The sequence below is a fragment of the Globicephala melas genome, chromosome 8 (genome assembly GCF_963455315.2).
Source record: "Globicephala melas chromosome 8, mGloMel1.2, whole genome shotgun sequence".
NCBI lineage: Eukaryota > Metazoa > Chordata > Mammalia > Artiodactyla > Delphinidae > Globicephala > Globicephala melas.
The window spans coordinates 101,497,071-101,522,658 of record NC_083321.1 but is presented as its reverse complement, the minus strand read 5'-3'; the positions used below and the strand labels follow the sequence as shown (position 1 = coordinate 101,522,658).

At 38.2% G+C, this 25,588-nt stretch overlaps 1 long non-coding RNA gene across 1 annotated transcript; it reads left to right on the top strand.

Moving 5' to 3' along the window:
• The first annotated feature begins 1,042 nt into the window (after positions 1 to 1,042).
• LOC132597641 (uncharacterized) lies at positions 1,043 to 21,393 on the top strand. Its single transcript, XR_009564688.1, has 3 exons — positions 1,043 to 1,279; positions 18,882 to 19,032; positions 20,999 to 21,393. It is a non-coding gene; the product is annotated as an uncharacterized lncRNA (long non-coding RNA).
• The last annotated feature ends 4,195 nt before the right edge of the window (positions 21,394 to 25,588 follow it).

Genomic DNA, 25,588 nt, shown 5'->3' with positions numbered 1-25,588 from the left:
GGCACAGAATGAAAAAATAGGGGCTGATTAAAAAACAACAACAAAAAACAAGATACAGGGTACAGGATCTTGTAGAAGAAAGAAATTGACACATTCATGGATGCTCTGTGACACAAGCTGTATTTAGCCCCTCTGCTGCCTTGTGCCAGTTGATTAAGATGGGGAACATTTTCTCAAGTTGTGTGAGAGAAGCACAGCTGTCTGTTCAGGAACTTAAGTATGAAACGTATGCTTCCTGCCAAGCTTTCATGGGGTACAACCTCAAAGCTTCACAAAAACAGAATGGTTTTAAAAATGATTGGAAAGACTCATTCTCACTGACAGATGGAAAGTATCGGAGATTAGGTGAGTGTGCCTGTGTAAGTGTGTACATATGTGTATAGTGTGTGCACACCCACGCTTCACACATCCATTTGGTGAGGTGGCTGATGATAGGACTTGAAAAGTAAGAGTGTTGAGCTTCTCTGTTGCTGCATTGTGTTTTCTCACAAACCTATTTTTTAAATGAATAATATTCACAATTCGTTTTCTACAGACCAGAATGAAGACTAAGGGTGTTCCCTGGCCTTGGCCTATACATATATATATATATATATATATATATATATGTATTAGTTTGTAGAACCTGCTTCAAACTAATTCACACAAACTCAAACCATGCACACAAACTCAAACAAATACAGAAACATACAATTTTCCCAATTTTCCCATCCCACTATTATAAACTCAAAATGCTTACTCACTTAGCTTTTATAACAAGGAAAATGGACCTGGTTTCAGTTCAAAAAGATATTAGGGAATTTCCCAGCAAAAATGAAAAACAGAAATGAGTTTTTCCCCTAGATACTTCTTTTCTTGGATATTTTAATCCCACCTCCCATGTGGGATGATTACATCAGTCAAGGTAACTATGGAAACGCTCAATCCCAGAGTTGATGCGCTGCCTGAAATTTAGCCAATAGCTGACGGCATCATTACCTCTTTGCTAGCAATTGGAGGTTTCATATGCTTGATATGCTTCATGTGGCCACTGTGATTAAAAGCCATTTTGAGGGACAGCCTTCCATTTTTCTGAAATCTTAAAGCTAACCTGGAGAACAAAATATTGGTATTGCTGGTGTCAGAAGCTATAAATAAACATGTGATCTCATCCTCAGAGGTTCATTCTTGGAATAACTTCCTGGCTGCGTATCGGATACCAGAACATCAGTAACTGCACTGCAATGGCAAGATAGCAGTACCTATCAGTCTCATAAAGCCACAAAAAGCTGGAACACAGGTTTGTTGATGCTTATAAGCGTTGCTATTTGACAGCCATCCTTTTGCAAATAAAGTGATACATCTCACTAGTTTAAATGGAATTTGAAATGTCACTTTAGTTTTCAGCAAAACTAAAAACACCTCAGCATATGACCAAGGGGAAAGGGAATATTTAAGATTCTAAGACTTGGACCTAACCCCATATCACCTGGGACAAAGATATAGGTTAGGAGTTATTCTTTATAAATGACAGTTACCAATGATAAGAATATGTATTCTTTTATCTAAAGTGGGGAAGACATATAGTAGTTCTATTTTTAGTTTTTTAAGGAACCTCCATAATGTTCTCCATGGTAGTTATATCCATTTACATTCCCACCAACAGTGTATGAGGGTTCCCTTTTCTCCACACCCTCTCCAGCATTTACTGTATGTAGATTTTTTATGATGGCCATTCTGACCAGTGTGAGGTGATACTACATTGTAATTTGATATGCATTTCTCTAATAATTAGTGATGTTGAGCACCTTTTCAAGTGTTTGTTGGCCATCTGTATATCTTCTTTAGAGAAATGTCTGTTTAGGTCTTCCACCCATTTATTGTATTGGGTTGTTTGTTTTTTTGATATTGAGCTGCATGAGCTGCTTGTATATTTTGGAGATTAATCCTTTGTCAGTTGCTTCATTTGAGATTATTTTCTCCCGTTCTGAGGGTTGTCTTTTTGTCTTGTTTATGGTCTCCTTTGCTGTGCAAAAGCTTTTAAGTTTAATTAAGTCCCATTTGTTTATCTTTGTTTTAATTTTCATTACTCTAGGAGGTGGGTCAAAAAAGATGTTGCTGTGGTTTATGTCAGAGAGTGTTCTGCCTATGTTTTCCTCTAAGAGTTTTATAGTGTCTGGCCTTACATTTAGGTCTTTAATCCATTTTGAGTTTATTTTTGTGTATGGTGTTAGGGAGTGTTCTAATTTCATTTTTTTTTTACATGTAGCTGTCCAGTTTTCCCAGCACCACTTATTGAAAAGGATATCTTTTCTCCATTGTATATTTTTGCCTCCTTTATCAAAGATAAGGTGACCCTATGTGCATGGTTTATCTCTGGGCTTTCTATCCTGTTCCATTGATCTCTATTTCTGTTTTTGTGCCAGTATCATACTGTCTTGATTACTGTAGCTTTGTAGTACAGTCTGAAGTCCAGGAGCCTGATTCCTCCAGCTCTGTTTTTCTTTCTCAAGATTGCTTTAGCTATATGGGGTCTTTTGTGTTTCCATGTAAATTGTAAAATTTTTTGTTCTAGTTATGGGAAAAATGCCATTGGTAATTTGATATGACCCAGCAATCCCACTACTGGGAATATACCCAGAGAAAACCATAATTCAAAAGAGACATATACCCCAATGTTTATAGCAGCAGTATTTACAATAGCCAGGACATGGAAGCAACCTAAATGTCCATCAACAGAGGAATGGTTAAAGAAGATATGGTACATATATACAATGGAATATTACTCAGCCATAAAAAAGAACAAAATAATGCCATTTGCAGCAGCATGGATGGACCTAGAGATTGTCATACTGAATGAAGCAAATCAGGCAGAGAAAGACGTATTATATGATATTGCTTATATGTGGAATCTAAAAAAAGGGTACAAATGAACTTATTTACGAAAAAAAAGAGTCACAGATGTAGAAAACAAACTTATGGTTACCAGGGAGTAAGGGGGGGAGGGATAAATTGGGAGACTTAGATTGACATATATACATTACTATGTATAAAATAGATAACTAACAAGGACCTACTGTATAGCACAGGGAACTTTAATCAATATTCTGTAAAGGACTATATGGGAAAAGAATCTAAAAAAAAGAATGGTTATATGTATATGTATAACTGTTTCACTTTGCTGTACACCTGAAAGTAATACAACATTGTAAACCAACTATATTCCAATAAAAACTTTTAAAAAGAAAAAAAAAAGTGGGGAAGACAAAGACTCACCAAGCTTGCAATTAAAAGTGCCAGAAAGGTTTAGAAACAGCCAAACCAGAGGTAGACTGAGTATTACTAATCCTGTGAGCCACCTATGTCCAAGCTTAGTCCTAATTAAATCAAGGTCCTTATCTTCCCCCCTATATACTCCGTAGAGGAAAAGGTAAACTATTTCTTCATGAAAATAATATTTTCTAGACCCTCTATAATTTTTAAAATACCATATCTAACTTTTAAAATAAAATTACTAGGCATGTGAGTAGACATGATCAAATAATTGATACATGTGAGAGAGGAAAATGAAAAGATAAAATAAAAACAAGTTCACAAGTTAGCCAGATATTGAAAATAGCATAAAATACTTTTGACTAACTATAAATAATCTATATAAGAAAACAGAGAAATAGTTGAATAGGTATTTTAAAAGATAGAGACTCTACATACAGTACTGGAATCTATAAAAATTAAAACCAATTTAAAAATTAAAAATAAAAAGTAATGTGGTTAGAAGTCAAGAGAGTAATTATTTTTTTGGGAGGGGGGGTTGTGGAGAAGGGAATAAAAGGGCATTAAGTGTAATGGTATTATATTTTCTTTGACGTGTCCTTCTGTGAAAAATGAATTGCTATGACTTAGCAAAGACGTTAAAACACTTAAATATGTTCAAAGAAGTAAAGAAAACTGTGCATACAGAATTAAAGGAAGGTATAGTGACAATGAAGCATCAATAGATAATATAAATAAGGAGATAAAAATTATTTAAAAGAACCAAATGGAAGTTACAGAGTTGAAATAAGCAATAACAAGAAAGACAATTCAAAGGTTCAAGAGTAGATTAGGGATGACAGAAAAAGAAGAATCAGTGAACTTGAATATAGATCAATAGAAATGATGCAATCTGTAAAACAGAAAAGAAAAATAATTCAAACACTGAAAATAACTCTAATTAAAGAAATCAAAAGAATTAAATAATTGGAGGGATATAATAAGTTCATGGCTAGGAATACTCAAGATTATTAAGATGTTAGTTCTTCCCAAGTTGATCTATAGATTTAACACAATCCCAATAAAAATCCTAGCAAGTTATTTTGTGAAGGTTGACAAACTGGTTCTAGAGTTTGTATAGAGAGGCAAAAGATGCAGAATAATCAACACAATAAAGAAAAAAGAACAAAACTGAAGAAAAAGAACAAATTTAGAAGACTGATGATATCTGAATTCAAGACTTACTACATAAAAAACTGCAGTATCAAGACAGTGTGGTACCAGTGAAGAAATGGACAAATAGATCACTGAAACAGAATAGAGATCCAAAAATAGACCCACACAAATAAAAAAAAGTCAACTGATTCTTGACCAGGGAGCAACAAATGGTGGTGAGACAACTCGACATACACTTGCAAAATTAAAATCAGAAACTACTGCTCTGTGAAAGGCATATCAAGAGAATGAAACTGGAAGGAAATATTTGTAAAACAAATATCTGATAAAGGACTGATATTCAAAATATACAAAGAATTCTTAAAATTCTACAGTAAGAAAATGACCAACTCTATTAAAAATGGGTAAAATATATAAACAGATACCTCATTAAGAAGATATACATATGGAAAATAGGCATATGAAAAGATACTTGCAAATTTAAACAGTGAGATACCACTACACACCTATTAGAATGACTAAAATCCAAAATACTGACAGCACCAAATGTTGGCAAGGATGTGGAGAAACAGGCACTCTCAGTCATTACTGGTGGGATTCCAAAATGAAATGGACACTTAAAAACCAGTTTTTCATTTTTTTCAAAACTAAATATACTCTTAACTTATAATCCAGTAATCACACTCCTTTGTATTTACCAAAATGAGCTGAAAACATATGTCCATTCAAAAACTTGTATATAAATGTTTATACTAGCTTCGTTCATAATTGACAAAATTTGGAAGCAACAAAAATGTCCTTCAGTGAATGGATAAACTGTGATATATCCATACAATGGACTGTTATACAATGCTAAAAAGAAATAAAGTGTGAAGACAGAAAAAGACATGGAAGAAACTTAAATGAATATTACTAAGGGAAATAAGCCAATCTGGAAAAGATACATACTGTGTGATTTCAATTATATGACACTCTGGAATATGTAAAACTATGGAGACAGTATAAAGGTCAGTGGTTTCCAGTGTTTGGAAGAAAGAAAAATGAGTAAATGGAACATAAGGGGCTTTTAGGGCCATGAAACTATGATGCAATGTACTATAATGGTAGATACATGTCACTACATGTTTGTCAAAACCCATAGAACATACAAAACTGAGAAGGAACCTTAATGTAAACCATGGGTTTGGGATAATGTGTCAGTGATGGGTTATCAGTTGTAACAAATGTACCACTCTGGTACAAGATTCTGCTGGTGGGGACGTCTGTGTATGGGGAGAGGTAGCATACGGAACCATCTGCGCTTTTTGTTCAATTTTGCCGTAAATCGAAAACTGCTTTTAAAAATAAAGTCTAGGGCTTCCCTGGTGGTGCAGTGGTTGAGAGTCCACCTGCCAATACAGGGGACACGGGTTCATGCCCCGGTCCAGGAAGATCCCACACGCTGCGGAGCGGTTGGGCCAGTGAGCCATGGCCACTGAGCCTGCGCGTCCGGAGCCTGTGCTCCACAATGGGAGAGGCCACAACAGTGAGAGGCCCGCATACCGCAAAAAAAAATTTTAAAATAAAGTCTATGTTTTAAAAAAATGAAAGACCTTCATTGAAATGTGGGACACAATTAGCACTGTAATATACACATAGTGGCAGCATCACTAGTAAAGGAGAAAGAGACAGAAAAATATTTCAAGAAAAAAATGGCTAAAAATTATCATATTTGATGAAAACTATTAATCTACACATCCAAGGAGCTCAATTAATTCCAAATAAGTGAAAAGATATTCACACCCATACATGCATATCATGTGCAATGTTGAAAGTTAAAGATAAAGAGAACACCTTGAAAGCTGTAAAATAAAAATGGCATTATGTATAAAGGAACTCAAACAAAATTAACAGTTAACTTATCAGGAAAAAAAATGAGGCTAGAAGATATTGGGATGACATATTCAAAGTACAGGAAGTAAAAATCTATCAATCAAGAATCTTATATCCAGAAAAACTATCTTCTAAAAAATGAACACAAAATAGAGATATGCCCAGATAAGCTAAAACTAAGAGAACTCATTGGTAGCAGACCTTCCTTACAAGAAGTATGAAGGAAATTCTTCCAGTTGAAAGCAAGCTGTATCAGACAGTAATTCAAATCCAAATGATAGAACAAAAAAGTGCCAGTGAAGGCAATTATGGAAGTAATAAGGAAAGACAATATCATTGCTCACTTTTCTCCATTCTGACTGATTTTAAAAAACAGTATGTTGTATTGTTTTGTTTTGTTGGACCTAAATATATGGAAATGCAATGTGTTCAACAATAACAGTACAAAGGAGGTGAGTAAAACAAAGCTATATTGGAGCAAGAAAATTGGTAGGAAGAGATGGAGAGAATCTGAAAGAATAAAAAAGTAAAGTTATAACAAATTATGTAAATTTATGCTTCCTCTCTTTTCTTTACTCAGCCTTTTTAACTGACATAGATTGTATTAAGTAATAATTATAAGAAAGTATTATATTTGTAACATATTATATTTGTAAAATATATAACCATAGTAGCACAAAAGAATGTGGGGGAAGGAATGGAGATACATAGAAGTAGAGTTTCTATATATCACTGAAACTAACTTTGAATCTGAAATAGATTATAATAAGATGTATTTTGTAAATCTCAGAGGAATCACTAAGAAAATATCTCTAAACATAATTTTTAAATCATTAGAGAAATTAAAATGTAACACTACAAATATCCAGTTAATACAAAATAAGACAATAAAGGAGGAACAAAGGAACAAAGAAGACATAACACATATAGAAAACAAAAAGTAAAATGACAGACATGAATCCAACCATTTCCACACCAAAATTAAATGTGAATGGATTAAACAATTAAGTCAAAATCTTAGTTTGCCATACTGCATTTTAAAAAAGATCAAATTATATATAGGAAACACACTTCAGACTCAAAGATACAAACAGATTGAAAGTAAAAGGATGAGAAAATATATATCATGTAAACAACAATATAAAATAGATGGAGTGAAAATACTAATATCAGACAAACTGTAAAACAAACAAAAAATTAGACAGAAAGTGGGACATTCAATGATATTAAAAGAGTCAATCTCTCAGGAATATTAACAATTATAAACATATATGCACTTAACAACAGAACCTCAAAATAAATGAACAAAAACTGGCTGAATCAAAGGGAGAAATGGATGATACAACAATAATATTTGAAGACATCAAGATCCCAATTTTAATAATAGATAGAGCAACTAGGCATAAACAAAGAATGTAATAGAGAAACTGAACAACACTACAGACAAATTAGACTGAACAGACATCGATAGAACACTCTGCCTAACAGGAGCAGAATGCACATTCTTCCCAAGGACACACAGAACGTAATCCAGTGTAGACTATGTGTTAGGCCAAAACAAAAACTATCCAAAAAAATTTAAACATGGAAATCATGAAAGGTATGCTCTATAATCACAATAAAATGAAATGGAGTAAATTAGAAATCAATAATAGAGGAATATCTGGGAAGTTCACAATATGTGTAAGTTAAGCAACACAGTACTAGATAGCCAATGGATTAAAGGTTTCACATTGAAATTAGAAAATATTTTGAGATAAGAGAGGAAAAATCCCAATTTACCAAAATGTATAGAATGCTGCTAAAGTAGTGATCACAGGAAATATATAGTTAAATATATAGTAATACCTATAATTAAGAAAGAAGAAAAATTTTAAATTAATTATCTAAACTTCAACCATAAGAAAGCAGAGAAAGAAAAACAAATAAGATACAAAACAAGAAGTAGGAAAGAAATAATAAAGACAAGGGAAATTAAATAAAATAGAGAATAGAAAACAAAAAGCAACAGAAAAAAATCAATAAAACCAAAGATGGGTCTTTGGAAAAGATCGATAAAATTGATAAATTTCATCTAGACTGACCCAAAAGAATGAGCAGATTTAGTTACTAAAATCAACCATAATGAAAAAGAATATGAAAAACAATGTATATATATGTATGACTGAGTCACTTTGCTGTACAGCAGTAATTACCACAATGTTGTAATTCAACTCTACTTCAATGAAAAATAAACTTAATAAAATGAAAGAGGGAACACACACACATATACACACATGTCTATGAATACTATGAATAACTATGTCACAAATTAGATAACTTAGATGAAGTGGACAAATATCATGGGCAACAATTACTAAAACTGACTCAAGAAAACTCAGCAAATCTGAATAGTCCTATAACAGGTAAGGAGATCAAACATCAAAACTTCCCAAAAAGTAAAAAACAAGGCCCAGATGGCTTCACTTGTGAATTCTACTAAACATTTTATATATATTTAGTATATATATATATATAAACTAATTCTTCCCAAATAATAGAACAGGAAGGAACACACCTCAACTTATTCTATGAAACTAGCACTATCCTGATGCCAAACTGAAGACATCACTGAAAAAATGTAGATCAACATCTCTTACACACATTACCAAAAAAAAAAAAAAAAGCACCAAATCCAGCAACATATATGAAAGATCATAAAATTTGACAAAGTAAGATTTATACCAAGAGTGAAAGGTTTGTTTAACATCCCAAAATCTATTAATAGGATATACCATAGTAATAATGGATAAAAGTCAAGTGATCATCTCAAGAGATGCAGAAAAAGCATTTGAAAAACCCAACACTAATTCATTATTAAAATGTTCAATGAACTCTGAATGGAAAAAAATGCTCCCTCAAGTTGATTGAAGGCATCTGTAAAAAAATAAAGTTAATGTCATATTTAATGTTGAAAGATATGAATTCAAGGAGGTGGAAATCATTTGGGGCATTTTAGAAGTCTGCCTTCTTCAGAAAGCTTTACTTTTAACATCAGAATAAAAAATTAATTATCACTATTTCCATTTCTATTCAACAGTGACTGGAGGTAAACCTAAATAAATAAAGAAATGAACCTTGTTTACAGATCAGTATTTGAAAGAGACCAAGTTTTCCAGTCTTCGATCATTAATCCCATTTCTCCCTTTGCCCAACATTGAACTCATAGCTCTATTAGATATCAAGGTCTATTATAAAGCTATACTAAGATAACATAGTGTTGGAATAAAAGTAGACAAATAGACCCATGAAACAGAACAGAAACCCTTGAAACTGATCCAGGTATATAATGACAGCTATTTCTGACAGAGTTGTCATTTTAGATCACTAGAATCCTATACCCTTTAAACAGTGTTTCCAAAACAATTGGATATCTCTACCAAAAAAAGAAAGGAAGAAGGGAGAAAGGAATTGAAGCCTTATCTCACATACAAAAATCATATTAAAAATCAGTTCCAGCAGGAATAAAGACGCAGACATAGAGAATGGACTTGAGGACACAGGGAGAGGGAAGAATAAGCTGGGACGAAGTGAGAGAGTGGCATTGACATATACACACTACGGAATGTAAAATAGATAGCTAGTGGGAAGCAGCCGCATAGCACAGGGAGATCACCTCGGTGCTTTGTAACCACCTAGAGGGGTGGGATAGGGAGGATGGAAGGGAGACACAAGTGGGAGGGGGTATGGGGATATATGTATACTTATAGCTGATACAGAACAATGTAAAGCTATTATACTCCAATAAAGATATTTTAAAAAAAAATCAGTTCCAAGTCAAGAATTTTAAAAATCCAAAAATAAAAAGTACAGATATCCTAAATGACAATATAGGAAAATATCTTCATTATTTCAAGGTGGTAAAGAATTTATTTATTAAAAAAGAAACAGCATCAATGATGACTTGCATTATGTCAAAGACTTCTGTTCATCAAAAGACAGCATAAAGTGAAAAAACAATATACAAAGAGAATATCTTTGTAATTTATACAACTGACAAAGAGCATGCATACAGAATAAAGAAAAGATAAAAAGTGAAATAAACCAAAGATGTGAACAGGCACTTCACAAAAGTAGAAATCCAAATGACTAATAAATATGTGAAAATGTGTTTAATTCATTAGTAATGGAGAAATGCAAATTAAAACCACAATGAGTTACCACCAAATTACCAGAAACTAAAGCATGTTAGGATACCATGGGCTCCATGAAAGAAGCCAAACCAAAATAATACATATAATATGATTCCAATCATATAGTATATAAAGCAGGTTGTAGATAGATAGATAGATAGATAGATTTTTTTTTTTTTTATGGTATGAATACACAGCTGTGTTGAGGAGTTTCCCTGGTGAAATCTGAAACTGGCCTCTCACATGGAAGGCAGAGAGAGACAGAAGAGTCAGCCACTCCAGATTGGCAGGTGGCAGATTTAATAAGCAAGGGAACTTACCTATAAGGCTTGTCTGGGGTGGACGGAAGATGCATAGATCCTCGCATCAGCCCACCAGAATCTTAAAAGTTCATATAGAAGCCTTAAATGGGTTCAGTGATGCATACAGTTCAGATGCTCTCTCAGGATCATGTCCTTGTAAACGTGGGAATGGTGGGCAGAGCTTACATTCCAAGGACAGGGGATGGGTGAGGAGCCTCCGACTGCTTGGGAACAGCTCGCGGGTGACCCAGTGGTCATGTCCTCTCAATGACCTCCTCCAACAGGTGGAATAAGATTTTAAAAGAGAAGCAGGAAATGATTATCACTAAATCCAGGAGAGTGGAGGCAAGGCATTGTGCTCAAGGAGGGGCATAAGGGGAAAGGTGTTGGTGATGCTCTATTTTTATCTATTTCTCTGTTCAAGGAATGAAGATAGGTGTTAGTTTTATGATTATGTGTTCAATTATACACATGCTTTGTTTTTCTGTACTTGTGTTCTTTCATGAAAGGAAAAAATACTTAGAGACACAAAATTTACTTCTTGTCAGGATAGAGATGGTGTAATATATGGAGGGAAGACCAGTGGTTCAAAGGTATGAGCAATTTCTACTTTTTTTTTTTTTTTTTCCGTACGCGGGCCTCTCACTGCCGTGGCCTCTCCCTTTGCGGAGCACAGGCTCCGGACGCGCAGGCTCAGCGGCCACGGCTCACGGGCCCAGCCACTCCACAGCATGTGGGATCCTCCCGGACTGGAGCACGAACCTGTGTCCCCTGCATTGGCAGGCGGACTCTCAACCACTGCACCACCAGGGAAGCCCGAGCAATTTATACTTTTTAAGGTGGTGTTAGTTACACATTTGTTCATATTAATACTATTAGTTACAGCTTTTTCATATACGTGTGTGTATATATATATATATTTACTTTTATATATAAGAATTATTTTATAATTAAAAAAAAAATCGAAGATCCTAACCTAGAAAAATAAAGTGCACAGCCCAATCCCTGGTCTATTATGTACACTCAAAAATTATTAGCTGCTATTATAAATTAAAAATTAAAAATATTATGAATGTCTAAAACAGAGGTTGGCAAACTACAGCCCACAGGCCAAGTCTGACCCAACGCCTGCTAAGAATGGCTGTAAGCTAAGAATAGTTTTTACATTTAAAATGGTGGGGGGGAAAGTCAAAAAAATATATGTTGTATTACATGAAAATTATATGAAATTCAAATTTCAATGTCTATAAATAAAGTTTTGCTGTAACAGAGGCACACCCAATTGTTGGCACATTGTGTATGTCTGCTTTCTCGAGAGCAACCCACTTGAGCAGTTGTGAGGGACCATATGGTTTACTAAGCCTAAAATATCTGCTACCTGCCCTTTTACAGAGAGTTGGCCAACTCTGTTCTAAAATATTTTATCCTTCCCTTTTCAAAGCCAAGTTACCCTCTGCAATCAGAAGACTACCATGCTGAGTGGCTCCCCCTTGGCTCAGCTGCCTGGGGAAGATCCCACGTGGATTCTGGCCGCTTGTATGGACAGGAGCCATCATCAGTCGAACAGGGGCTGTTTCTGAAAATAGCCTGCAGCCTCCATCTCTCTGTTCCACCTTCCACCCCCAGCTGTCACTGGAGCTGTTGGGAACCAGGGGCCTCTCTGAGCTCCATAAACTGCTTTCCCCTGGGGATGCTGCTTTAGAGATTTGGGCCAAGTTGAGAAGTAAGGGAAAGCCAGGGCTTCTGGATTGGAATTCCAACTCTGTGGCTTATCAAGTATAAAATCATAGGACACTTGTATTCACTTTTATGGTGTTTGGTTTCTCCTTCTATAAAAATAGGACTAATAACACCCACTTTAAAGAGTGTTTATGAGAATTAAGGATAATATAAGTAAAATTCCTGCCGATAATAGACGTTCAATTAATAGAAGCTATTAGTATTCATAATCATCAATTCAGAAGGTATCAGGGCAGAGGAAAGAAGATCCCAACTAGCCTCTGTGGTAATACTAAATTTCGGCTCTAAGTCCCTTAAAGACCTTAGTTGCCAGGAAATGGCACAAGAGTGCAATTAATTAATTCAAGAAGACAAGGCCTCCATGGCTCTGATCAGCTCTTTTATCATCCTAAGTGATTTAACAGCCCCTTATCCACTCTACTCTGAATTCAGTTTTATAGGGACTCTCCCAAGGCACTTACGCACCTCTACACTCACATATCTCAACACACTTTACAATTCCTGGTTATTCTCATTGTATCTGGGGCACTAAGATTAAGAGCCAAGGTTTTTGCAAGTTACCAAGAAAATAAAAAGTGAATTTCTCAGGCAGTGGTTCACCTTTTAGGGCCATTGAAGAAGAAAGGCAGTTTCAACCTGAGGTGTGAAAGTAGAGGAAAGCCCCTGGAATTATGTATTTATTCACATCAGAATACTTGATAATTGGGATAAAACATGGACATCAGAGAGTTAGAAAGACTGTGATTAGGATGAGACTGAATTCCATTTGCTTTCAATTTAACTAGGTATAAAATTATATTATTAACGTATTGAAACATGACATAATAAATTATCCCTTGTTGCTAATTCTTTGAGTCCTGCATTAGAAGCCTTGTTTAAAAGGCTTAGATTTAAATAAGAAAATTATCTCAAGATTATTTCAAACAAAGCAAGGTATCAGGTAGAGGGAAGTTAAAAGTCCTCATTTCTGGGAAGGTGGTGATGGGTCAGGAGGGAACTTGGCACCTCTGGTAGAGCTGGACAGCCACACCCCTTGCACAAGGTTAAGAGCCTACCATAGAACCACAGTTGGGCAGTGGCTAGGTTGTGCCCACTTGGGGCCACTGGGAACGGAAAGATGGTTCTCCTTACTAAATGCCTAAGAACTGAGTCTAGGCATCAAGTCTGTGGGATGCTTCTACCTCTCTTCTTCCATGGGGGAAGCCTGGAAGAAAACATAGGTTCCCTTTGAACTTTATACTCCTCATGGATCAAGGAAAGGTTGATGGTCTTTCCAGGGCCCTCACAAGTCTGTGCTAAGAAATCACAATGATTAGAACAATAGCAATACTTAACAGTTCCCATGTAATCACTGTTAGAACTTGTGCTAGGTATTTTATGAGCACTCACTCATTTAATCTTCAAAACAGCCTCATGAGGTCCTAAAAGTGTTCCTATTTATAGATGAGGAAACTGAGGCTTAGCAAGGTGAAGTAAGTTTGTCTCCAAAGTCTATACTCTTTACCTAAACACTCTCCATGCTTCGTTGCCATCAGACTCTCCTCATCCTCCTCCCAGTTAGGCACTCACCCACCCGCTTACCACATATGATATTATTTGATAAATGCATTGTCCTGGACTTCATGGACTTCTTCAATTCATGCTTTGTCTGTACCCATAAGTGTCTGTGACACTGGCTATTTATTTCTGAGTTCTTGGAGAACGTGACTTCTCTACCATTCAGCACAGAGTCACACACTAAGATATAAATAAAACATGTTTTTGGCCAAAAGGATGTGCTTTCACTCTGCTTGCTGCTTGACTTCACTTCTCAGGGAGAAGAAAAGAAGCACAGAGGATCTGCCCACTGTCCAAGTGACACAGAGCGCGGTCCCTCTGAGCCAGTCGGAGAATGTGTTGTGTGATAAACAAATTGATGGCTTTTCACCTGTTGAGTAGCCATCCCAGAAGACCTCACAAAGCCTCCACTGTAGCCTAGACCTCACATTGAGTTCTGGCTTCACCACGTATCGTGTGTGTAATCTTGAGTGAGTTACTTAACCAAGCCAAGCCTTGGCATTCTCATTTGGAAATAGATTTGGGATGGTGATTGTACAGGTTGTTATTTTGGCTTGGTCAGGACTTTCTGGCCCACCTTGCTGACCAGACCCACTTCATCTCCTGGTACTAAAGACGCCTTTGGGCCTTGCCCACATTCCTCATCTTGCCTGGGGTTTAGGCTAAGCACCCTTCAGTGGAGAGGTGGTGGGGACATCTCTCTGCTAGACTTGGCATCTCCATGGCAGGTCCCAGGGCTCTGAAATTGGCCACCTCTGCTTATACTGAAGACCATTCAGAGACCCATAGATCACTTCCACAGGAGCTGACAGATGCCCAAGAAGGCTAATGTGTGCCGTCTCTCTGCCCAAATATGCAGTGTTTCCATTTTTATTCTATTGGTGTCCACTGTTGGCAAGAGATAATCCTGTGTAGTGTTCTCCTCCTAGACTGTGTATGAGGAAAGAGCATTTACCTCCTCATCTTCAGCTCTCCCCTCAACCCTCCTAGCTCTACCCCTCCAGGATTTTCCCTAAACTAGGGATACAAATATTGAAACCCACCCTCGCCACACATCTGCATCTTCTGCTTCAGTTATGCTCCCTGCTAACTGAAAGGGCCTTCTTTTCTTCCCATCCTTTTTTTTTTTTAAGAGTTTTTTTGATGTGGACCATTTTTAAAGTCTTTATTGAATTTGTCACAATAGTGCTTCAAAATAGTTTTATGTTTTGGTTTTTTGGCCATGAGGCATGTGGGATCTTAGCTCCCTGACCAGGGATTGAACCCGCATTCCCTGCATTGGAAGGTGAAGTCTTAAGCACTGGACCTCCAGGGAAGTCCCTTTCCCCATTCTTGATGGAGTTGACATCCCTTATATGACATCTTCTTCAAGAGGTGGCCATCACCTCTTGTTCTTAAGGATTCTAATAGTGGAATGGCTGTAGTGGGACATGACTTGTGATTGGGAGGGTGAAGAGGATGAAATTATTATAAATTTAATATTTTCAAAATGTTGTTCTCATTGTACAGTTTTATACGAGTAGTCATGGAAATCCAGGGAGCTAAGCATTATCATTCCCGTTTCACAAAGAAACTGAGGCCCAGGGAGACTTAAGTCTCTTGTCTAGGTCCCTCAGGAATTGATCACCATTTTGTCTGAACACGAAGACTTTGCTTTTCCCACTACACAACCCACCTAACACCACTGAAGATATTCAAGCTAAGGCCAAACACTCACTTCACATGTCTTTTATTTCAGGTGATTAGACCATTAGGAATTTGAACCCTGTGACCTCTGAGGTCTTTCTGGGGTAAAATTTCAACAATTCTATATTTCTGCTTCTCTGTCTGTCACCTGAGTTTGCAGAGTCCAAAGATTTTTTTTTCCTTTCTCATCTCTTCTCTTCAAGGCATGCCTGAAAAGCCCCAAATAAATGAATTGGACCCCCCTTAAAACTCTCCGAAGGGCCCTGCAATCACATCAAACCAGCCACATAATAATCCTGAGAGGAGGTTTTCTCTATAATCCACTCAGTGCCTCAGAGCTGGAACTGGACAAGAGATACATAATTTATACAGGCAATTACACATCAATTGGTTATTAAAAGTGCCCTCATTGAGATGTACTGTATTGAGGACACAGAGATAAATCTGGTTCCCTAGGTAACAAGCTCTAGCTCACAGACAGAAGGCAAATTTTCTGATTTGGGATTGGCGTAGTTTCTCTTGACCCTGCTCTTCTTTGCCTACAGTGTGTTTGTTCTGCCTGTGCGTGGGCAGGTGAAGACAGGATCAGCAGTGAGAAATCCATGATAGGAATCATAGCTCGGTGTTTCTCTTGGAGCCATTTCTTCTTGGTGAAAATAATTATTTTCCTAATTAATTGAGCATCCACCCAAGAATTCACTTATTCATCAATTCATTCATTTAAATCATGTTTTAAATGTGCTTGATGCTGGAGGAGACATAAGAATGAAAATGACATTAACTCTCCCTTGGAAGAGCTGACTGTTTAGTAGCAAAGACACAGGAAAACAAATAATTTCAAATATTTTGATACATGCTGAAATGGAGAGAAATACAAATGAAAATGTGATGGAGGGGGAGATTGGCTCTTCAGGGCTGCTGGGAAAGGCTTCCTACAGGAGAGTAGGAATGAGCAGATCCCTGTGATGATAAACAACAGTTCACCAGATAGAGTGGAGAGGTATAAGCTATATGTTGAGGAAACAACCATAAAGAACACTCCAATGCCTTTACACACTTGGCCAACAAAAAGTGAACAATGAGTGATTCTGTGGTTAATGGGGAGGGGGGGAGTGTGTGCACCAAGATCTTCGGGAAGTTTTTTTTTTTATTGTCTTTGTTTTGCTTAAATACAGAAATCTTGATTCAGAGGGTCTAGGGCTGGACTTACGGATCCATCTTTTAAAAATTCTCCTGATGATTCTTTTGAACATGGAGCTCAGAAAATACTTGAGAAAAACTGGTTTAGTGTCTAGGCTGTTACCTTCCTGAATTCTCTTTTTTAACTACTGGGCTGCAACCTCAAGGCTGTGTTTAGTCATCAACACTCAAGCAGTTTGCTTAATGTCATCTAGTCAATTGTATCCCCAGAAGAGCCTAATGTTTTTCCGGTTATGTTTAAAATTTGGGAGAATGCCGAGATACACTGACAGTCCTTTGGCACCAGCTCCCAATGAGCTTCCCCAGAAATACGGCAGCAGTGAATCCAGAGACCCAGGCATTCCAGCGGCACAGAAGAGCAAGCCACCTCTGACTTTACTGTGTAAACTACCTTGGGAATTCCCATGACGGGGGCCAGATATAAGTCTAATGGGTTGAACAGGTAGGGACTAAGGGGAGCTTCTCTTCAGAAAGCACAGTGTGGGAAGTTTAACAACACAGTGGAGAATCTTCACTAAACAACCTATGAACAAAATGTACTGAACACTTCTATACAAAACTTATCAAGTACTATGGGAGACAAAGGTAGCTTTTATAATCTAGCTGAAGGAGGGGGTACCATACACACATATGAAAAATAACTGTAGTAATTCAATAATCAAATGATATTTTTTAGCTTGTCCCAATAAGATAGGTTAATGACCTGAAAAGCAATTTTTAGTGATGATATAAATATTTTCTTTAAGTACGCAGAAATAAGAAGCTGTCAAGAATTCATAAAAGAAATAATGCTTACCCCCAGGAGCTGTTGCTGGGAAAATGCATTACTTTATAGCTTGTTTTCCCCTTGGTTTTATTGCCTATCAAAGTAAGAAGAGAGGAATTAACATTTGTTGAATGCATATTATATGACAGACAACCAACTAGGTGCTTGGTGCATGTATTATTTCATTTTAGGTTCTCAAAAAGCCAGTTGGTATTATTATCATTCATTACAGATGCAGAAACTAAGTTTCAGGACATATATGCACCTTATCTTGGATCACTGCCCAGGTAGTCAGTGAAAGAGCGGCAATCACTCAGCTCATACTCCTTCATTAAAAGCTTCCTAGGGGGCTTCCCTGCTGGCACAGTGATTGAGAGTCCACCTGCCGATGCAGGGGACACGGGTTTGTGCCCCTGTCCGGGAAGATCCCACCTGCTGCGGAGCGGCTGGGCCCGTGAGCCATGGCCGCTGAGCCTGCGTGTCCGGAGCCTGTGCTCCGCAACAGGAGAGGCCACAACAGTGAGAGTCCCGCGTACCGCAAAAAAAAAAAAAAAAAAAAAAAAATCTTCCTAGGGTCGTGTCATCCTGTATAGTTCTTCTAGGTAGGTAGGTGGATATGAAGAACCCCTGATATTCTGTGTATCCATTCTGCAACTAGAACAGGGTGGAGAACAGAGTAAGAACTCTGCAACAAATTATTGACTTGAATTGAAACTTTCTGTAAATACTCATTCATTTATTTGTTTTGTACAATATATAATGTACTTCCTAAACTGCTCTAGATGTTTGGGTTATAACAATGAGGAAAATATTAAAATTCTTCTGTTCTCATGGAGCTCATGTTCTAGTAGGGGAGACTAACAAAATACAATAAACACCACCAATAAGTAAATAATATCATATATTAGAAAATATATGATGGAAAAAGAAGTAAAGACTGTGGCATCAAAGCCAATCATAGCTTCTGATCAGCTTCAGATAAATGCCACACTGGGCTGATTTAATTCCAAGAGAAAGAAAAGATTCAGACATTTTAGTTAACCATTATAACTTTTCCCAAATAAATATTTCTCATGCTTGAAAAAGTAAAAGTAGCTCATGGACTTTCTAATTATCTTTATGAACCTCTAGGTTGGGACTCATTTCCCTGTTTGTCTCTTTTTTCACTCCCCCAAATAGTCATCAAATCTCAGTGGCAAGAGAATCAGAGACAGAAACATGGAGATCAAAAAAAAAAAAAGAAAGTTCAAGAGTGGGAGACTCAAAGGTATGCCTAAGGCAAGTCCACCACTTCACCCATATCTTCTCTTCTCTTGACCAAGAGTGAAAGGTGAGTAAGATCTCATCCCCGTGCAAAAGATGCAGGAAGTCTATTGTATCAAGACGCAGGGCCAATAGAATGCACTCATCCAAGAACTCTGGGACATTTACTATTTCCCAGAAGCAACAAACTCAGTAACCTCTGGAATTATAAGATCCCTAACTTTGAAAATAGAGTTACATCCGGTCACTGAGTTACCATTCAACTTTAGTGGCAAACTGGAAATTCCCAACAGCCCCCAAAGGGAGGCTTTGTGTGGAGAGTATCTGGGGAAGCCCAGATCTGCAGCAATCTTATTGGTCGGGATAGACTCCTCTTAGAAAGATCCAGGTCAAGAAGAGAAGTGAAGCTGAGGAGGTTTCTGGACTTCAGAGCTTTTCATTAGAGCGAGAAAAGAAGCTGGGGGGCATTTTCTGTCTCAGGTCAGGGAAGAAGTTACTCCTCCCTCTAACCCAATGCTTGGAGGACCTGAGCCCCACCCTTCCAGAAACGGGTCTTACCTCAAGAGTATTTCTTTAAGGATACAGAAGGAATATTGAATGAGGTCTCAAAAAGCTACACTCCATATTAAAGGAGAGAAATAAGCTGATTTTCCCTCCCAAAAGTCTCCTGTGGTACAAAGGGACCCAATTAACAGGAGAAGGTGAATCAGAATAATTCGGTTTTCTCTACCTTTTCCTGGGGCCATCCTCCTAGGACTGTTTGTCGCTAGGTGTTTTTGAAGCACGGGCTCCCCTCGGTCTAAGATCCCTTTCATCCCTCCCTGTGCTGGGCGAGGTGTGCTAAATGTGCTGGGACATGACAGACACGTCTCTGAGGCCACTAACGGGAGGGGCCAAGACCACGCAGGTCTGGGTGAGGCGCTTCGCTGTGGCCTCTGTATCCATAGCTGACAGCCCACATCACTCTTCCTCTCTGATGCCTTTTCACTTGGGCAATGTTAATGGGCTGAATGTAGCCTTACTGTAAAAAAATAATGTCTGTCCTCATCTGGGATTACTAATCATTTCCTTCCTTGTACTTCACGACCTTCAATTTTTTTTCAAACATCCTCTTCTTAACAGACCTACTGGCCGACACTACCCTGATCCTCCTTACTCTGTTCTGTTTTTGTTTTTCCATCACACTTTTGATTTACTAACATATACACCAGTGTCCTCCACACATTCTCATGCCACTCCTTCCTGGTGTTTAGTGAGTCCCAAACTGATAACCAGGCTACACTCATAATCAAAGATAAAAAGTGCACTAATTTGAGCATTATAATCGAATAAAATCCCAAACAAATGAACTTATTTACAAAACAGAAACAGACTTAGAGAATGAACCTTATGGTTACCAGGGGGAGAAGGGTGGAGGGGAAGGGTAGATTGGGAGTTTGGGATTGACATGTACACTCTGCTATATTTAAAATAGATGACTGGTCTTCCCTGGTGGCGCAGTGGTTGAGAGTCCACCTGCCAATGCAGGGGACACGGGTTCGTGCCCCGGTCCGGGAGGATCCCACATGCCGCGGAGCAGCTGGGCCCATGAGCCACGGCCTCTGAGCCTGCGCGTCCGGAGCCTGTGCTCCACAACAGGAGAGGCCACAACAGTGAGAGGCCCGCGAACCACAAAAAAAAATAAAATAAAATAAAAATAAAAATAAAATAAAATAGATGACCAGCAAGGACCTACTGTAAAAATAAATAATTTTTAAAAATGTTATAATAAAGGATAAAACAATAAACTTCAGGTATATGCAATTCATAAAAAAGATTAAAAGTGCACTAATATGAATATCATGGTCAAACAGAATTCAAAACAAACTGAATTTTCTCCCTAGTAAAGGTATACATAAAAGTTACTGCATATGTGTGTTTCAGGGGGGAGGGTAACTAATCACAAATACTTTCACGGGTCTCACAATAATCTGGATGAGCACATATTATTTTTAAAATAAATCTTGTACTATTTCTCTTTTTTCTTGTTGCAGGTCTATGTTTATAGCCAGCACGGATGGTAACAGAGTCTCTGATCCCATGTCCATTGACGTCCTCACTTCCTGCTCACCTGATGGCACTGAGAAGTGTTAATAAACAGAGTCCTTGCCCTGTCTTTCTAAAACTTCTCTCCATCTTTCAACCCCCTTCTCCATCCTAGTGCCCCCTATACCAGCCTTATGAGAACCCCGGGGACCCCCACAATGCCCAGGAGGCTGGCCTATTGTTCCCAGTTTAATTACTTCTCCCTGGGGTCTCCCACTCAGAGCACCCCTACTTGCTGTCCCTCACCTCTGAGCAGCGGGACCCCGATGAGATGGGAAAAGGAAAAAGAAAGAAGAGACCAGAGGCCTTCAAGACAAGCTTATTCACCTACATCCTATTTTATCAAAGGCCACCTTCTAACTCTCCAAATATGTTTGAATAAATAAAAGCTATAGACAGAAGTTTGGCTTTTTTGACCTTTATGCCTGAGTACCTGGCAGAAAAACTGCTATTAACTACTACCCTTAAATCATTCTCAGTGTGGCCTTCTGAAGTCCTTACCCTAAACTATAATTATTTCTTCTATCTTAAACGTTCCTCTGACCATCAGTGTCCCCTCTTACTCTTTTCCCCTTGAGGGCTGTGCTTCTGGAAGAGAGAGAAACCCTTCGTAGGGTGCTGAGGTTCTGGACGAGATAGCATGAAGTTAAATCAGGGACAGCACCACCTTGAGCAAAAACATAAAAACAGCCCATAAATTTCTGGCAACAACACATGAAAGATATTGCTAGGTGAGACCTGCTGCCGCTCAGGAAAGCGAATAATGTTGCCCTATATTTGCATAACACTTTATCATTTACCAAGGGTTTCGCCTAATGACCCCACTTAATTATTCCATCCTGTGTGGGCAAGACCATAATCCCTTTACGGATAAGGAACCTGAGACTTTGAGAAGTTGAGTGATGTGCTGAAGGTCCCATACGGCTGGATAGGACCTGCTACATAATTTTCAGGGTACCAGGCAAAGTGAAAATCCAGAGTCTCCTGTTTAAAAAAATTACCGAGGAATTCAAGATGGCAACAGCAGATCATTAAACCAAGTGTGGAGCCTGTCTAAGCCTGGGGTCTGTGTGACTGCACAGGTCACACACTCAGGAAGCTGGCCCCTACTGCTACATGGAGGTGGAGCCAGCTCTCACATTCAAATCTTTGAAGTCCAAGCCCATCTTTCTCAGGACTCCTCCCCTGTTCTGCCTCCAGCCATCTCTGTGATGTTGCACATACACAGTGTAACTGACATAAATGCCAGTTTCCCCTAATGTACACCCAGGGGTGAAAGTAAATAATCATTGCAGTCTCTTGCCTCTCCAGAGTTCTATGATATTTACCCCCTAGACCCTTGAGCTCTAGTGGGTAACTATCTCTACAATGATTCTGAGATGAAGGCAGAAAAATATGCCTTGTGGATGGATTTCTCTGTATTTTAAAACGGTCAATACATCTTCCATTCTTTTGAAATCCCGCAGCTCATATCCACCTCTTCCTCTTCCTCTGATTTAATCTATTCTTTAAGTCTGATCATTTGGAGAAGGAAAATAAAGGGAAGGAGAAAGGAAGAGGGAAGAGAGAGAGAGAGAGAAAGAGAGAGAAGGGAAGGAAAAAAGAAATAGAAAGAAAGAACTAAAAAAAAAAACCCCTAGAAGGTGCCCACAGCACAGATGGCTCCCGACCTCCTCTTCTACTCTATTATCAGCAGACTTCACTCCAGGGATGATGTACTCTGAAATTTGTATGGCAAAGACACGTTTTTGAAACCAAACTCGTTATTATTGCAGAGGCTCTTGCTTCAAGCAATGGTCTGAATGTTTCTCTCCCTGAAATCTGAACATATTCATCAAACTGCGTTGTGCTCCTGGACTTGCAATTAATCACAGCTCATTTCAAGCTTTGTTAATTAATACCAAGGCCAGGGACGCAGTGGAGGCCACAAATTTAATCTGCGGTGTTTTAAAATTATTATAATCTGTTAGAGGAAGAGCTGCTGGATTTTAAATAGACTTTTTTTTTTTAAATTCCAATACTGCATTGCCAAGAAAGTAAAAGAAATCATATGAGAGCCTTGCTGAAGGAGCTCCACTGAAAAAGCCTCCCTTTGCTTTTGTGAGGTGACATCTGGCCAGCAGAGGGAGTTGCACTGAACCATTAAGTCCCACGCCCTCAGAGCTAAACACAGTCAACAATTTGAAGACAGAAAGAAAACCAAAGGGAGACCACCAGGCAGCTTCTGGCAATAACAGAACCAGAGCCGCCCAGTGGAATCTGGTTTGATGAAACTGGAAAAAACAGTTTCTGTCTCTTTTTCTCACCTTTGAACTACCATATGGGAAGAATCCCTGAGTATAAAATCCACCCAGTCAGAGAGGGGGAATTGTTAAAACAAATGATTCCAAAGGAGTAAGGGACAGTTTAAGTGAAATGATGCTCAGTGCTTAATGGTTAATCTCACTAGATTGAGATCACTAGTGCCTTTCATGCTCTGTTTTCTTGGGTTGTCTTCCTCCCTAATCTGGAGCAAGGTAGGCACACCTCTGTTTCTGATGAGTATTTATTTTTTCACACCCCAACATTTGTAGCAACTCTACCTAGCTGTAATTTATACTTACTCCCTACCAGTGCTTCACCTGTTAGCTCAGTTGTCTAAAAATTTTGGTTCTGAAATGAACCTTAAGAGGATAAGTGATCTTCAGTCATTAGTAGAACAACACCAAAATGTTCCAGAAAAATATGAGAATTTGTGCATAAATAAGTATTTCTGTGCAAAGACTTCCAAAGGAATGACTTTCTAAAATGCTTAGCATGGGATATACATCTATATAAACCCTTCTCTGATGGAATCTTGAGTCCTGTTTTCCCATACTTCCTGCCCCACTTCAGCCATTCCAAAGTTCCTACATCCCAAACCATCTTGACTTTTATGCATCTGGGGCTTCACACAGGATACCTTCTTAGCCTGGAATCCCATTGGGTTTCCATTCATACTTCAGGACCCGCACAACACTCACCTTTTAACTCTGAAAATTTCCCTGCTTCCTGCAAGAGCTCCTATTCAATGATTGCACATTTTTTCTGTGCATACTTACCCTTGCCCTTTTCACACTGCTTTGTAAATAATATGGATATATTTTCTTCACTATACGTGTATAGATACTTATAATAGATTATGATAGATAAAAAAAAGGTAAATAGACATAAAGATGTAGGTCTCTACTTCCAGACTTAAGTTGCCCAAGAGCAGTGCCATTATGCTTCTCATCTTTTATATACTCAGTCCCTAGGACAGTGTCTCTGACATAGTACGTGTTTGCTACATATTATGTGAATAAATCATTTGAATGAATAAGCAGAGGTCAGTCTAGGTCTAGTCTTATTTTATAAAAGGAAACTGAAGCACTAGCAGGGCAAGTTACTTGTCTAAAGTCACATAATTAATTATCAAATACATTTGGCATAATTCCAAGCCACAGTTGGCTCATTTCTAAGGGTAGACAAGCTCAGACAAATTTCTGTTCTTTAGAGGTGAGTAGTCTGCAAGAAACCACATAGTCTCATGCATGGGGATTGGTTGGGGAGTGGAGAGGATGAAGAATACTTAAGTCAGCTATGAGTGAGCGATACACAGAACCATAAAATAGAGCTCCAAGTTAATCTGGGAGGCGCAGTCCAATTTAAGAGTACAGCTTGAGAAAGCTGTCAGGTAGGTTAAAATCTCCAGATTATAGGGCTAATGAGTCTTGTCTCTGCACCCTCCATTTCTGAGACCCAGGGAGAACAATTCGAAGCTTTAGATGAAAACACCCAAATGCAATCTGAAGTACTATTTCCACAAGCAAATGCTCCCAAATATTTTCTAGATGAGGAGATGGACCAACCCATAGGACTTATGACTATACACTCAAGCCCAAGCCCAGACATTTGCTAGGGACCAAGAGCAGAAGCTCCTGCTCTAAGACAAGGTCACAACACTTTCAAGGACCTTGATGGTAACATGAAGGAGAAGAGCTGGTAGAGAGTGACAAAAACAAAGAAACGTGAAGCATGGTTCCAGTCTTGCCTCAGTGTCAGAGATGCCATGTGAAATGGAGGGGGCTGGTGAGCCTGACAGCTGTCAGATCTCAAGGAAGCAGTACACGACACGTGGTTCAATGTTGCTAGACCTTCCTGTAGTCCAAAAGAAGCAAAAAGCCAGATATCTGTGTGTCCTCTTTTGATATTTTTAATGTCAATAAGTATTTCTCTGTGTGGAGCAACTGAAAATGAAGCATTTCTGCAAGACAAATCTGTGCTGTGAACTCACATGCACATAGAGCAATCCATTTATTATTGGAGCTTGAAGAAGAGAATCCCCTCTCCAAGCAACTTTTGGGGGATGGTAGGTGTTAATGGGGAGGAGGGGAGAATATATGGATTTTCACTTGAACAGTTTAGAAATTCATAGAATTTCTTCCACATCCTGTCCAAAAGTAACCTCTGCCTCAGGACCATAGGCCAAACCATAAGTGCTGGTTAACTGAGAAGCTCCCAGTTTAAAATGTCCTTAT